Raw genomic sequence first — 12,196 nt, forward strand, 5'->3', positions numbered from 1 at the left:
GACCGCGAGATCGTGACCTGGCTGAAGTCGGACGCTTAACCGACTGCGCCACCCAGGCGCCCCTGCACTAAATTGTTTTGACTGAAAGCCATGGGGTGTTTGCTGATCAATGCGGTAATGATACTTGGATTATAATCAATAGATAACCCAATATGCATGGGATGTGCCAGGAACAAAGCTAACAATTGCTTAATCTGGGATCTAAGATGTCCATGAGTTACAAACCCAGTAATCTTTAAAATAAGGGTTGGTGGATTCAGTTTTCTGTTAGCAGGGACTATCCTGGCATTAAATCAAGAAGCTCAGGGGCGCCTGGGTGGCGCAGTCGGTTGAGCGTCCGACTTCAGCCAGGTCACAATCTTGCGGTCCGTGAGTTCGAGCCCCGCGTCAGGCTCTGGGCTGATGGCTCGGAGCCTGGAGCCTGTTTCCGATTCTGTGTCTCCCTCTCTCTCTCTGCCCCTCCCCTGTTCATGCTCTGTCTCTCTCTGTCCCAAAAATAAATAAAAAACGTTGAAAAAAAAAATTTAAAAAAAAAAATCAAGAAGCTCAATCCCTTTAAAACAATGAATTCAGCAACAATCCTGGCTTCTAGACATAAGAAGTAAATCACATTAACATCTGAGAAGAGGCTATGAACTTTTTGTTTTGAAGGTCAACTAGGAAGGAAACAAGAGAAAGATCAACTGAAAATGTCATGAGTGAACCTGAGCCAGGTGTTGGCACTAGAATTACAGCAAGGTCCCGATGAGACATTAAAGGGACATAACGACTCTATATAATGATTTATAGTTCTCTTCTTGATTTAAAAACTACATATATGTATGGATGTACATATTTCAAAATCTGCAGATAAGCATATGTTTCTATCACTTTATATTACTAATACATAAATCTTCCTATATGACTAAGAGATGGACCTTATATGACTGAGAGATGATGGTTATCTGTGGTAGGATCAAATGACATGTTTGTTCCTACACACACACACACACACAAACACATATACACACATACACATATATCTGACAGTTAAAAATTAAAAAAAAAAAAAAAACCATCATTATTCAAGAAGTGGGATGACTAGAAAAACAAATACGTGAATCAGCCCCAGAGCAAACTTTTACTACTATTTCAGATTTGCTAAGTAAAATAAAGACATAAAAAATAATCTTACAAGTCACAGTATTCCTAACCTTAAAAAGTTCTACTTGGGGGCGCCTGGATGGCTCAGTCGGTTGAGCGTCCGACTTTGGCTCAGGTCATGATCTCACAGTCTGTGAGTTCAAGCCCCACGTCGGGCTCTGTGCTGACAGCTCAGAGCCTGGAGCCTGCTTCGGATTCTGTGTCTCCCTCTCTCTCTGTCTCTCTCTCTGTCAAAAATAAATCTCTCTCATGCTCTGTCTCTGTCTCTGTCTCTGTCAAAAATAAATAAACATTAAAAAAAAAAGTTCTATTTGTACTAGTTATACCCTAGGCCAAAAAGAAGTTTATTCAAAATATTTTGGAGTAAATGAAAAATATTATGCTTTTTAATACTATGATTTTTATCAAATATTAAAAAGTTTAAAACACACTAATCCTTTCAAAGTTTATTTTGCCTTCATCAAAAATGTAGATTATAAAATAATTCTCTGATCAATGAGTGTTTTATCCTTCAAGGAGGCAAACTAACTGAATCCAAAAATTTTAATTTAAGTGATATGAATTTTAAATATAATTTATGTAACAATGAATTTTTCAAACATTCGGAAAATATTTTGTTCTGGTCTAGGATTAAATCCATAATATTTAGTTAGAATTTTTTAAATACTCTGCCTCTGTCTGCCTTACAAATTCTTATATTAAAAAAAAAGAACACACACACACTAAAGAAAAAGAACACAAGAAAAAGTAATTGTTCCCCACTGCCCACTATAATAGAACCTTACAAAAATCACAAATTAAGTGGATATGTAGTACGAAAGTCTTACATATTCACCACAAAATAAGAAAGCAAATTGACTTTCAAAACCATGGTCTATACAAAATCAACTCTTAATCGTCAGCATGCAGATTACCTGCTATGTGAATTAGTTGGAGTGAGCACTGACTACCACATCAGCTTTACCCTGCCAGGAACTAAGTCCCTATCTTTGGCATCACAAACATTTGCAGGCTACAGAAGACAACCAAATGTTAGTACTGCCTCCAGTCAAACATAATTAAGAAGCTAAATCTGCTAACTCCCACTACAATCATATAATGTTATTTCCAAAGGCAAATAGACATTACATTTGAGATATATATATATATATTATATATATATAATATATAAAATAATAAATTATATTAAATATATTGCATATATTTATAAATATAAATAAATTATATTAAATATATTATATATTATATATTTATATATATTTATAATATATATTATAAATAAAAGTGGTAATAATGGATCACTTAAAACTGGATTAAAAGTGCTAAGATGACACTTCTCAATGGCAGCTGCTGGTCTGTGCGGTGGTTTTACTGACCACAGTTAAAACCAACCAAGTCCTCCTGTTCAATTACTTAAAAGGCACCCTGACTGGGACCCACCTCTCCAAATGGCTCCCTATCCCACCTATCCCACAGCTGGTTGCGGGGACAGGTTAGGACAGAGACTCATACACATTCAAGTTCACCTAGTGATCAATTGCAGTCAGACTGTGTGGCTATGGATCTTCTCTCCTCTTGTGATCTCCTTTCTTCATCTGCAAAATGGGAATTGCTGTGAGGTTTAAAAGATATACAGAAATGAAGCATTTAGCACAATGCTAAAAGCATACTGGTTACCAGCCCCACCTTCACCCTCAGTTCCTGTCTGCTGTCAAAAGCCAGGTGGGACCCAGCTAAAGCTAAAGCTAGGGTGAAAGGAAAAGGGAGTATGATGTGGGCAGGAAGAAGAGAACTTGTCGCTCACAGGGTGGGCAGTTCTGCTGTCTACCTGCCCCTCACGGCTGGAAATGTTCGTGTGCCACAGAGATTGCCAAACTCACTGTTTATTTGTTTAACCACCCATTACTAGCTACAGGTTGATGAGATAAAATGTAAGATAAATGAAAAAAAATTTAAAAACAACTAGAGATACAAGGGAGGGGAAGATTATTTAACCAAAGTTATACACAGGGGTTTTTTTGTTTTGTGTTTTGTTTTTGGTGGGTTTTTTGTTTGTTTTTGTTTTTTTGCTTTTGGATATGATTCTGTTGTATCTAACTACAAACTATTTTTAAACTTTACTTGGTAGTTTTATGAGTAGACTTTGTTTTTTTAGAGAAGTTTTACCTTCATAGAAAGATTGAGCAGAAAGGTACCCCTCTTGTAAGTTTCTCCTGTTATTAACATTGCATTAGTATGGTACTTTTGTTATAATTAATGAATCAATATTGACAAATTATTACTAACTAAAATGCACAGTTTACATTAGGGTTAACTCTTTGTATTACACAGTTCCACAGGCTGACAAATGCATACTGCCATCTATCCACCATTATATTATTATACTATTATATTACTAATTATTATAATATTATACAGAATGGTGTCACTGCCCTAAAAATCCACTGTGTTCCACCTATCACCGTGCCCAAGACAACTGCTGTTCTTTTTATTTTCTTTATAGTTTTGCCTTTCCTGTAGTTGGAATCATACAGTATATATAGCCTTTTGGGGCTAGCTTCTTTCATTAACAATATGCATTTTAAGGTTCCTCCATGTCTTGATAGCTCATTGAATAATATTCCATTGTCTGGATGTGCCATAACTTAATCCATTCATCTACTGAAGGACACCTCTTAGTGTCCTTCCAGTTTTTGGCAATTATGAATAAAGTTGCTATAAACATTCATGTGCAGGTTTTTGTGTGGATGTAAGTTTTCCACTCATTTGGGGAAATATCTAGAAATGCAACTGTTGGACTGTATGGTAAGTCTATGTAAGAAACTGCCAAACTATTGTCTATAACATTTAAGTATCCATCTACCAAAGTGTATCTTATTCTATCTATATAATGTGACTAGGAAACACTCCTAGTTTCTTTTGTTTTATTTTGTTTTGTTTGTTGGGGTTGGGGTACTGTTTCAGTAATAAATGTCCTAGAACAGTGACCTAAGTGAAGGACAGTTAATTTTCAATTAATTTAATGATCAAACTTATAAGTAATTTGACTGAAAAGTTGGGGAGTTCCAGCCAGTGATTTTGGGCAAATTACTTGACTTCTGCAGCCTCAAAAAATGTAAGTAGTCATGAAGATTGTCCTTAAAATTCCTTATTAGTTATTAAGTTTTATGCAATTCTTAAGAAGGCAATTACTATTTTTGTGAGGTCAATAACTCCATTTGACTTTTAAACTAATTTGTGTTGGTGTAATTTTCAATGAAACCTTAACAAACTGTAGTTTAGACTTTGGAGAAAATGTTTTTTATTTAAAAAAAATTGTTTTTAACATTTATTTATTTTTGAGACAGAGAGAGACAGAGCATGAGCAGGGGAGGGTCAGAGAGAGAGGGAGACACAGAATCTGAAACGGGCTCCAGGCTCTGAGCTGTCAGCACAGAGCCCGACGCGGGGCTCGAACTCACGGACTGTGAGATCATGACCTGAGCCGAAGTCAGCCGCTTAACCAACTGAGCCACCCAGGTGCCCCAGAAAATGTTTAATGATCAAGATGGCAGAAACCACTTGGACGGCTGAGCTGTTGTTTTTGTTTCTGTTTTGGTTCTAGATCATACAAATTTTGTCCCATTAACTGAAGAAAACTGTATCTTTCCACTGGAGACATTTTCTGACTATTATGGTCTGTACATGATGTTCATCCCTTATTTCTACACCTACCCTAGTATTATACAGTAATTACTGCATCCTCTTGCCCACAATTTTTTTTAACGTTTTTAAATTTATTTTTGACACACAGAGAGAGAACAGAGAGGGGCAGAGGGAAGGGGGAGAGAGAGAATCCCAAGCAGGCTCTGTGCTGTCAGCACATAAACCTATAAGATCATAACCTGAGCCGAAGTCCAGAGTTGGATGCTCAACGGACTGAGCCACCCAGACACCCCTTAGTTTTCTTTGTCATTAACAGATTTACAACTGAAACAGTACCCTACCCCCAACAAACAAAACAAACAAAAAAACACCTCTAGAAATCATTTACCTATAATGTAGTAAAATGTCACTGAATTGAAATAACTGAAGAACTCAATCAGTTATAGGACATTTAAAAAGAAATACCATTTTATTACTTTCATGTAACTATAGTAACAGCTAACATTTTCTAAATACCTACTATGCACCAGATGCTATTCTAAGATCTTCACATATAACTTTTCTATTAGCTTACAACATAACCCCATAAGGTAATTAATATTATTGCTTCCATTTTCCAGAATCAGAAACTCACAGTCTAAAAAGTCAAGCAGTGGTACTGCTGTGATTTCTCCCATATTCCTCTCAGGAACTGTAGCCCTGACCCTGAGCCCCTGGATAATGGCTGGTCCGAAATTCTTGTGGATAGACGCTGCTGCCTACTTGGACAGACCAGTACATGGTCTGGGGTCTCCATGTGTTTATACTGTCACCCCTCACACACACACACACACATGCACACACATACACACATAAAAACATGTCCATGTATGTGCTCTAGCTTGTGCCTCACAAATGCTGCCTGTGCTATAGGGACCACTGTCTGGTACATCCCATGTTCACCTGCTGCATTTGACTCCTCCACAGAAGCTATTCCTATCTCCTCTGAGCCCTCATCTACTCTCATAGGTCTTTCCAGCTCCAGGTAATCTTCCTTAATCTGCTGAAATTAAACAAGCAACACCATGAAGGATAAAACAATGCCTAATAGAGTAGCCTCCAGGGGTATGTTCCAAGACCCCCGGTGAATGCCTAAAACCACGGATAGTACTGAATACTATGTCTTTTCCTATACATAAGATACCAATGAAAAAGTCTGATATAGAAACTAGGCATAGTAAGAGATTAACAACAAGAACTAAAAATAGAATAATTACAACTATATACTGTAATAAAAGTTATGTGAATGTGGTCTCTCTCTACCGCTCTCAAAATATCCTATTGTGCTGTACTCATCCTTGTGAGGATGTGAGATGACAAAATGCCTACGTGAGCAGACGAAGTAAGGTGAATGACATAAGCACTGTGACGTAGTGTCAGGCTCCTACTGACCTTCTGATGATAGAGTATGTCTGGAGGATCATCTGCTTCCGGGTACCTGAAACTGTGGAAGGGAAAACCATGGATAAGGGGGGACTACTGTATAAATTTTGCTTTAACAGTGAATTTCAATGATTTTTTAATAAACTGCCAAAAACAATTGCTTAAGCTATGCAAACTCCTCCTTAAAATATAATTCATTTTTATTTTTACTTTTTTTTTGAAGTTTATTTATTTTGAGAGAGAGAGGGAGGGAGAGGGGCAGAGAGAGAAGGAGAGAAAATTCCAAGCAGGCTCCACATTCACAGTGTGAAGCCTTATGCAGGACGCGAACTCACAAACCGTGAGACCACAACCTGAGCCGAAATCAAGAGTCGGACACCCAACCAACTGAGCCACCCAGGCACCCCAAATAGAATTCATTTTTAAAGATAAGTGGACATTTCTGAACTGGATGGAAGTAATTTGTTCTGTTAAGTTAGGAAAGTATATCTTCATATCTTCATTTACTTCATTCGCTTGTTTAATTAACTCCATTCCTACACAGATGAACTTCAGACCTAGCTATGAGGTGACTAGAAATAATCCGAATTTGAAATAAATGTTAAAAATCTTTAGTATTTGTATTAAAAAAAATTTTTTTAGGGGCGCCTGGCTAGCTTCAGTCAGTAAAGCATGCAACTCTTGATCTTGGCGTCGTAAGTTCAAGCCCTATGTTGAGTGTAGAGCTTAAAAAAATTTTTTTAGGGGGCACCTGGGTGTCTCAGTCGGTTAAGCGTCTGACTTCGTCTCAGGTAATGACCTGATTTCATGGTTTGTGGGTTTGAGCCTTGCGTCGGGCTGTGTGCCGACTGCTCAGAGCCTGGAGCCTGCTTCAGATTCTGTGTCTCCCTCTCTCTCTCTGACCCTTACCCACTCACACTCTGTCTGTCTGTCTGTCTCTCTGTCTCTCTCTCTCAAAAATAAATAAACATTAAAAAAATTAAAAAATAATTTTTTTAGGAGGTGGAAATAGAATTGAGAAAAATCTCTGAAGTCTTGCTCTCCAGGAATCTGTTGCAAGGGCCTCCAGGCCCAGATTCTCACTCCATGACAGGAAGCTGGCAGTGACAGAATAACGAGGCACAAAGAGGTGGAACAGATGACAGCTAAAGAAGCCATCAAGGGAAGAGAAGTGGGAAGGAAGTGACAGAAGTTAAATTGGAGTGATAAATTGGTAGGTTGAGTCTGTGTGGTTATTGTTGGAACAGAACGAACAGAGGATCCTTTACTCAATCTAGAATGGTGAGCACCAGGAGCCACTAAGTTATAATTATTCTTAAATGTACATAAATTCTGGGTTTCAGTTTTATTGTTTTTCTCTGCCTCTACCAAGTGCTCTTATCCTTTAAACAATCTTCACAGAATAGGTATAAAACAGAGTGAATTGCTGTACTTCTATATGTATAATGTGTCAATGGAGATGATCAATTTCTAAAAGTTATTATGAAGTATCCACTCTAAATACCGCCACAGTTTTACTATTAATGTCATCCACTGAAACAATTTCTTCCAAGTATTCCAAAAACCATAGGTTCACCCTTCAATTTCTGCTCAGAATTCTTTAGGACAGGCTTCAACAAGTTGTCATACAAAAGAAAAAATCAGTTATGTTAGTGTCAAGGTTCCTCTGCCTCCCCCCACCCCTCCCTACTGGCTGATGCAGCACAGTATATTAACTAACATGTTCACCTGAAACAAAATAACACACATTCTCTTAAAAAATACAGATTGAAAAAGAATCATTGACTTAGTTTACTATTTTCAGGGTTACCCTGCAAGTCAAGAAAAATGGGTACTTATTAAAATTCACATTTGTAAAAGATGAACTAGATGATATAAATGGATTTACTGAAGGATTATTTTAAGTAAAAGATGATCAAGTATATCACAATTTGTAACACATGGTTTATAAAATCATATTTCATAACTAAGTTTCTAGGAACACAGAAACTCCATAAAGCAGGCTACTTCTGCTTGAACACCAATGTGGTAGTTAAAAAGAATTTGATCAAGAAAATGAAATTTTACCCTGAAATTATTAGGTATAGCATGTAGAAGTATTCAAAAGAAAGCTAACCTTAAAAGTCTATAAAAGCTTCCTTTAAATATACATAAAAGGCATATTTGTCAGTTTAGGATACCTATTAAGAGTCAAGCTTTTGATATTACAAGTGTGAAAAGGTTTCAAATGTCAGGTTACTATAAAATTGTTTTTACTATTTTTCCTTTTTGATAAAGATGAAATGAAAGACCATGAATAAATTATTGACCTGTGTTCTATTATAACAAGAACGTGGATATCGTTTAAAAGTATGTAACTTTTTTTTTTTTTTAATTTTTTTTTCAACGTTTTTTATTTATTTTTGGGACAGACAGAGACAGAGCATGAACGGGGGAGGGGCAGAGAGAGAGGGAGACACAGAATCGGAAACAGGCTCCAGGCTCTGAGCCATCAGCCCAGAGCCTGACGTGGGGCTCGAACTCACGGACCGCGAGATCGTGACCTGGCTGAAGTCGGACGCTTAACCGACTGCGCCACCCAGGCGCCCCAAAAGTATGTAACTTTTAATTCTCATTTGAAAAGGGCTATTACAGTGCATCAGATATGCAATGTATTTAGGCAAGTACTAATTCATTAAGGGCTACTGGACAACAATATTAGAATCACTGCTTTAAGGTAATTAAAATCATCCTTTTCTGAACTTCAAGAAAAGTTTCATTCCTCTAAAGTATAGCCTCCACCTACTTTTTCAGTCTGATATCTCTCTATTCACCATCACCTACCTTATCCTTCAGTCAAAGGGGTCTAACTGGGTATTACAAAAAGTAGGCAAAGCAGCCATGATCCTGATGGGGCTTATTGTCGAAAGGGACAGAAAACCATTAAATAAACAAACCCAACGTTAAGTATGTAACTAAAATTCTAATAAGGGCTAGAAGAGTAAGGAGAAGGGAAAATATGAACTAGGGGTTGCTCATTAAGGGTGGAGATCAGGGAAGGCTTCTGAGAAAGTGATATTAAGATAAGACTGAAGGATGAGCCAGTGTTACCAAATGAAAAATGTTGGGGAGAACAGTTTAGGCAGAAGCAGCAGCACCAGGAAGAGCCGGTTCTCTAGTCAGAGTAGCTGATGAGCATGGCAGGGGCTGGGTCAGCAGAACCCTGTAGGCTCCACGGAGGAGGCTGGGTTCTCTGTGTGACAGGAAGCCAGGGTAGGGTAGGTGAGGAGTAGCGTGAGGTGACTCCTTCACTATTACTGTCCTCAGAGTGCAGACCATTGAACTAATCTTTTATTTGTTTTTTGTTCCTCTTTAGGTATGGAGTTGAAAGAGAGTTCAAAGAATTGGGAAGATTTTACATACGTTGCTGCTATCAGAGGAATACAAAAATATTAGTAACTCAGAAGCAACAGAGACCTTTCAGAAGATTTATGGTCTCTGATTCAGAGGTAAACTCTGCTTGTGTGGCATGGGAAAGAGTGATTAGGCAAGATCACTTTTCTTCATCAGTTTTCAGGTGACAGGCCAGAATACTCATGGAAATGACTCAAGATGCCACCTTTTGGAAGATGGGGCGATTTTCTCTGCCATGGGAGCAGAGTGAGGTTGGCCAAACAGCAGCTGAAAGGAAAGATGCACTCTTGCTTTTGGTTACAGCCAGGCACTGTGATGGAATGAGGCACAATAAAAATCTGGACAGGTGACACGGTTTCCTACATCTTCCCCCCACCCAGGACTGCAAAGTTCATGGCAATGCAGGGTCCCTATTCCTTGGAAGAAGGAAGTGAGCCTCTGTGTAAGCCACGTTTTGTGCCTATGACCTCATGGTAATACTTAAATATGCAACAGAATGTTCACTGGAATATTTAATGTCATAAAAACAAAATCTAAGTTTGAACAATAAGAAGTAACACTAAGTATTTCATCTGGAAGCAAATAAACCTTGTCAAAAATTTACATTTTTCCAACAGAATTGATCATTTAAATGAAAACTCCACAGAGCAAGACTATAATTTATTTCATATGTGGTAGGTTTTTAAGTGAGAGACAGGTTCTTCCTTCCTTTCTCCCCACCCACAGAGTTTGGGCCATTTCTAGACAATATTCAGCTGACCTTCTTTTAAAAGACCCCCCCCAAAAAAAAAGGTGATGCTTACTCTCAGTGGAAAGGTAGTGTTCCACCAATTTTGGTAAACACTGATCTAGACCTGAATCTTTGACTTCTGAAAGCAAGAGCAAGATGACTCACATGTGCCTAAGGAAAAAGTAGGTCTGGTGGTCAGATCTGAAAGAGAATAAAAATGCTAGAAAATGTACAGTAAATCCTGTTCAAATTTTAGACAAATCATTTAACATATCCTTTTTCATTTCACTATGTCAATACTAAGTATACTATTTTTCCCAGTTTAAGAAAAGCTGAGCCCGCCAAAATCAGAATTTATAAATAATTAAGAAACATTTATTTTAAAAATCACTTTACTTTATGAAGACTCAATGTTCCATGCATATTTAAGGTCACTTTTAAAAAGTGTAATTTGTTTAAGAAATACTTTTTCAAAAACACCTCTACTTTGTTAAAAGAAGCCTCACTGTCCTCCATCCATTTATCCATCCATCCATCCATCCATCCATCCATCCACCCATCCATCCATCCATCTAACAAACGTTAATGGAGCCCTTGCTACCCCAGGCATGGCTCTCAGCACTCATGATACAGCAGCGAAGAGAACAGTCTAAACTCCTACCTTATAGTGTGCATTTTCATGTTATGCCTATAGCGCTGTGGAACTATGAAGGAAAATCAGCTTTTAAAAAATAATAAACTGTCACACAACAATGTAAATATAGTTACCATCATAGAACTATAGACTTAAAAATGGTTAAGAGGGTCAATTTTATGTGTTTTTTACAACAATTAAAAAACTAAACTAAGTTAAAATTTTAAAAAGTCAAAAATGGACAGAGCCAATATTTACTGAGTAGTTACATGCACTAGGTTCTACTCTGAACAGAACTCATTTAACCTTAACAACCTTAGGAGACAGGCACTATTATCTCTATTTTCCAGAAGAGTACACTAAGGCACAGAGAGTTTAAGCAACATATCCAAAATCAAATATACATGGGATGAAGCTGAGATACAAACCCAAGCAGTCTGACACCAGCACCTTGTCTCCTAAATCCATAGAAAAATTTTGAAAAGCAATACCATTCTCAATTGGAACTACAGTTCATAGTATGAAAAGCGGTAACAGGACAGTAATAGTAAAAGTAATTGTGATCACCTGTTCTCATTCTTGATTTGGCTTTTAAAAGCTTGATGATTTATAACCCAACTTACTGCTCTTTTGACAGCTATTTTTCCTAAAAACTTAAGCACTGAACAAACTGCTTTCGACCACTTCTCTCTAAGCCATAATATTCTTTTCCTACAAATGGAAAAAAAAAACCACACAGGATGGTTTCTTTTAAAACAGACATTACTGAAACTGTAAATATTTTTAGCCTTTTGTACTTTTCATCCAGCAGCTTGGCTGAGAATAATATAGAAACATTTAAAAATAGCCTTTCAGTACTCTGAAAACCATTAAATAGTTTAGCACATCCCCAGCACCTGCTTGACTTGTCTTAATCAACACTATTTTGCTAGTCATATAAAAAAAGAAAACCCTTTCGGTTTCAGAATTTTTCTCCCTTAAAAACCAAATGTGTCACCAGAGTATTTTGTGTTAGGTTGCCCTCTCTCTCTTCCTAACTTAGAAGGTGACACCTGGACTAAGTCATGGGTAACTAATGAAGATGCAACTTTCCCCTCAGTGCAATACACATCACAGCATGTGAGAAAAACTTTCCCAGGCAGGGGCCTTCATAACAATTGTTGGGATTCTAATGGAAAGTTAGTTTTGTTCTATAATTTCCAGAAGTTATTCAGAGCGATATGAGGACA

At 37.4% G+C, this 12,196-nt stretch overlaps 1 protein-coding gene across 4 annotated transcripts in view; it reads right to left on the minus strand.

Moving 5' to 3' along the window:
• BACH2 (BTB domain and CNC homolog 2) overlaps positions 1-12,196 on the minus strand; it is a 358,132-nt gene that overhangs the window by 299,172 nt on the left and 46,764 nt on the right. Inside the window, exon 2 of one of the 4 annotated variants that reach the window (XM_058734717.1) lies at positions 6,220-6,271. The exons of the other annotated variants lie outside the window; for them this stretch is intronic. The gene's annotated coding sequence lies outside the window, so the exon portion shown is untranslated. The remainder of the gene's footprint in view (positions 1-6,219; positions 6,272-12,196) is intronic. 4 annotated transcript variants of the gene reach the window in all.

Source organism: Neofelis nebulosa, chromosome 6 (genome assembly GCF_028018385.1).
Source record: "Neofelis nebulosa isolate mNeoNeb1 chromosome 6, mNeoNeb1.pri, whole genome shotgun sequence".
In the NCBI taxonomy this organism is placed as follows: domain Eukaryota; kingdom Metazoa; phylum Chordata; class Mammalia; order Carnivora; family Felidae; genus Neofelis; species Neofelis nebulosa.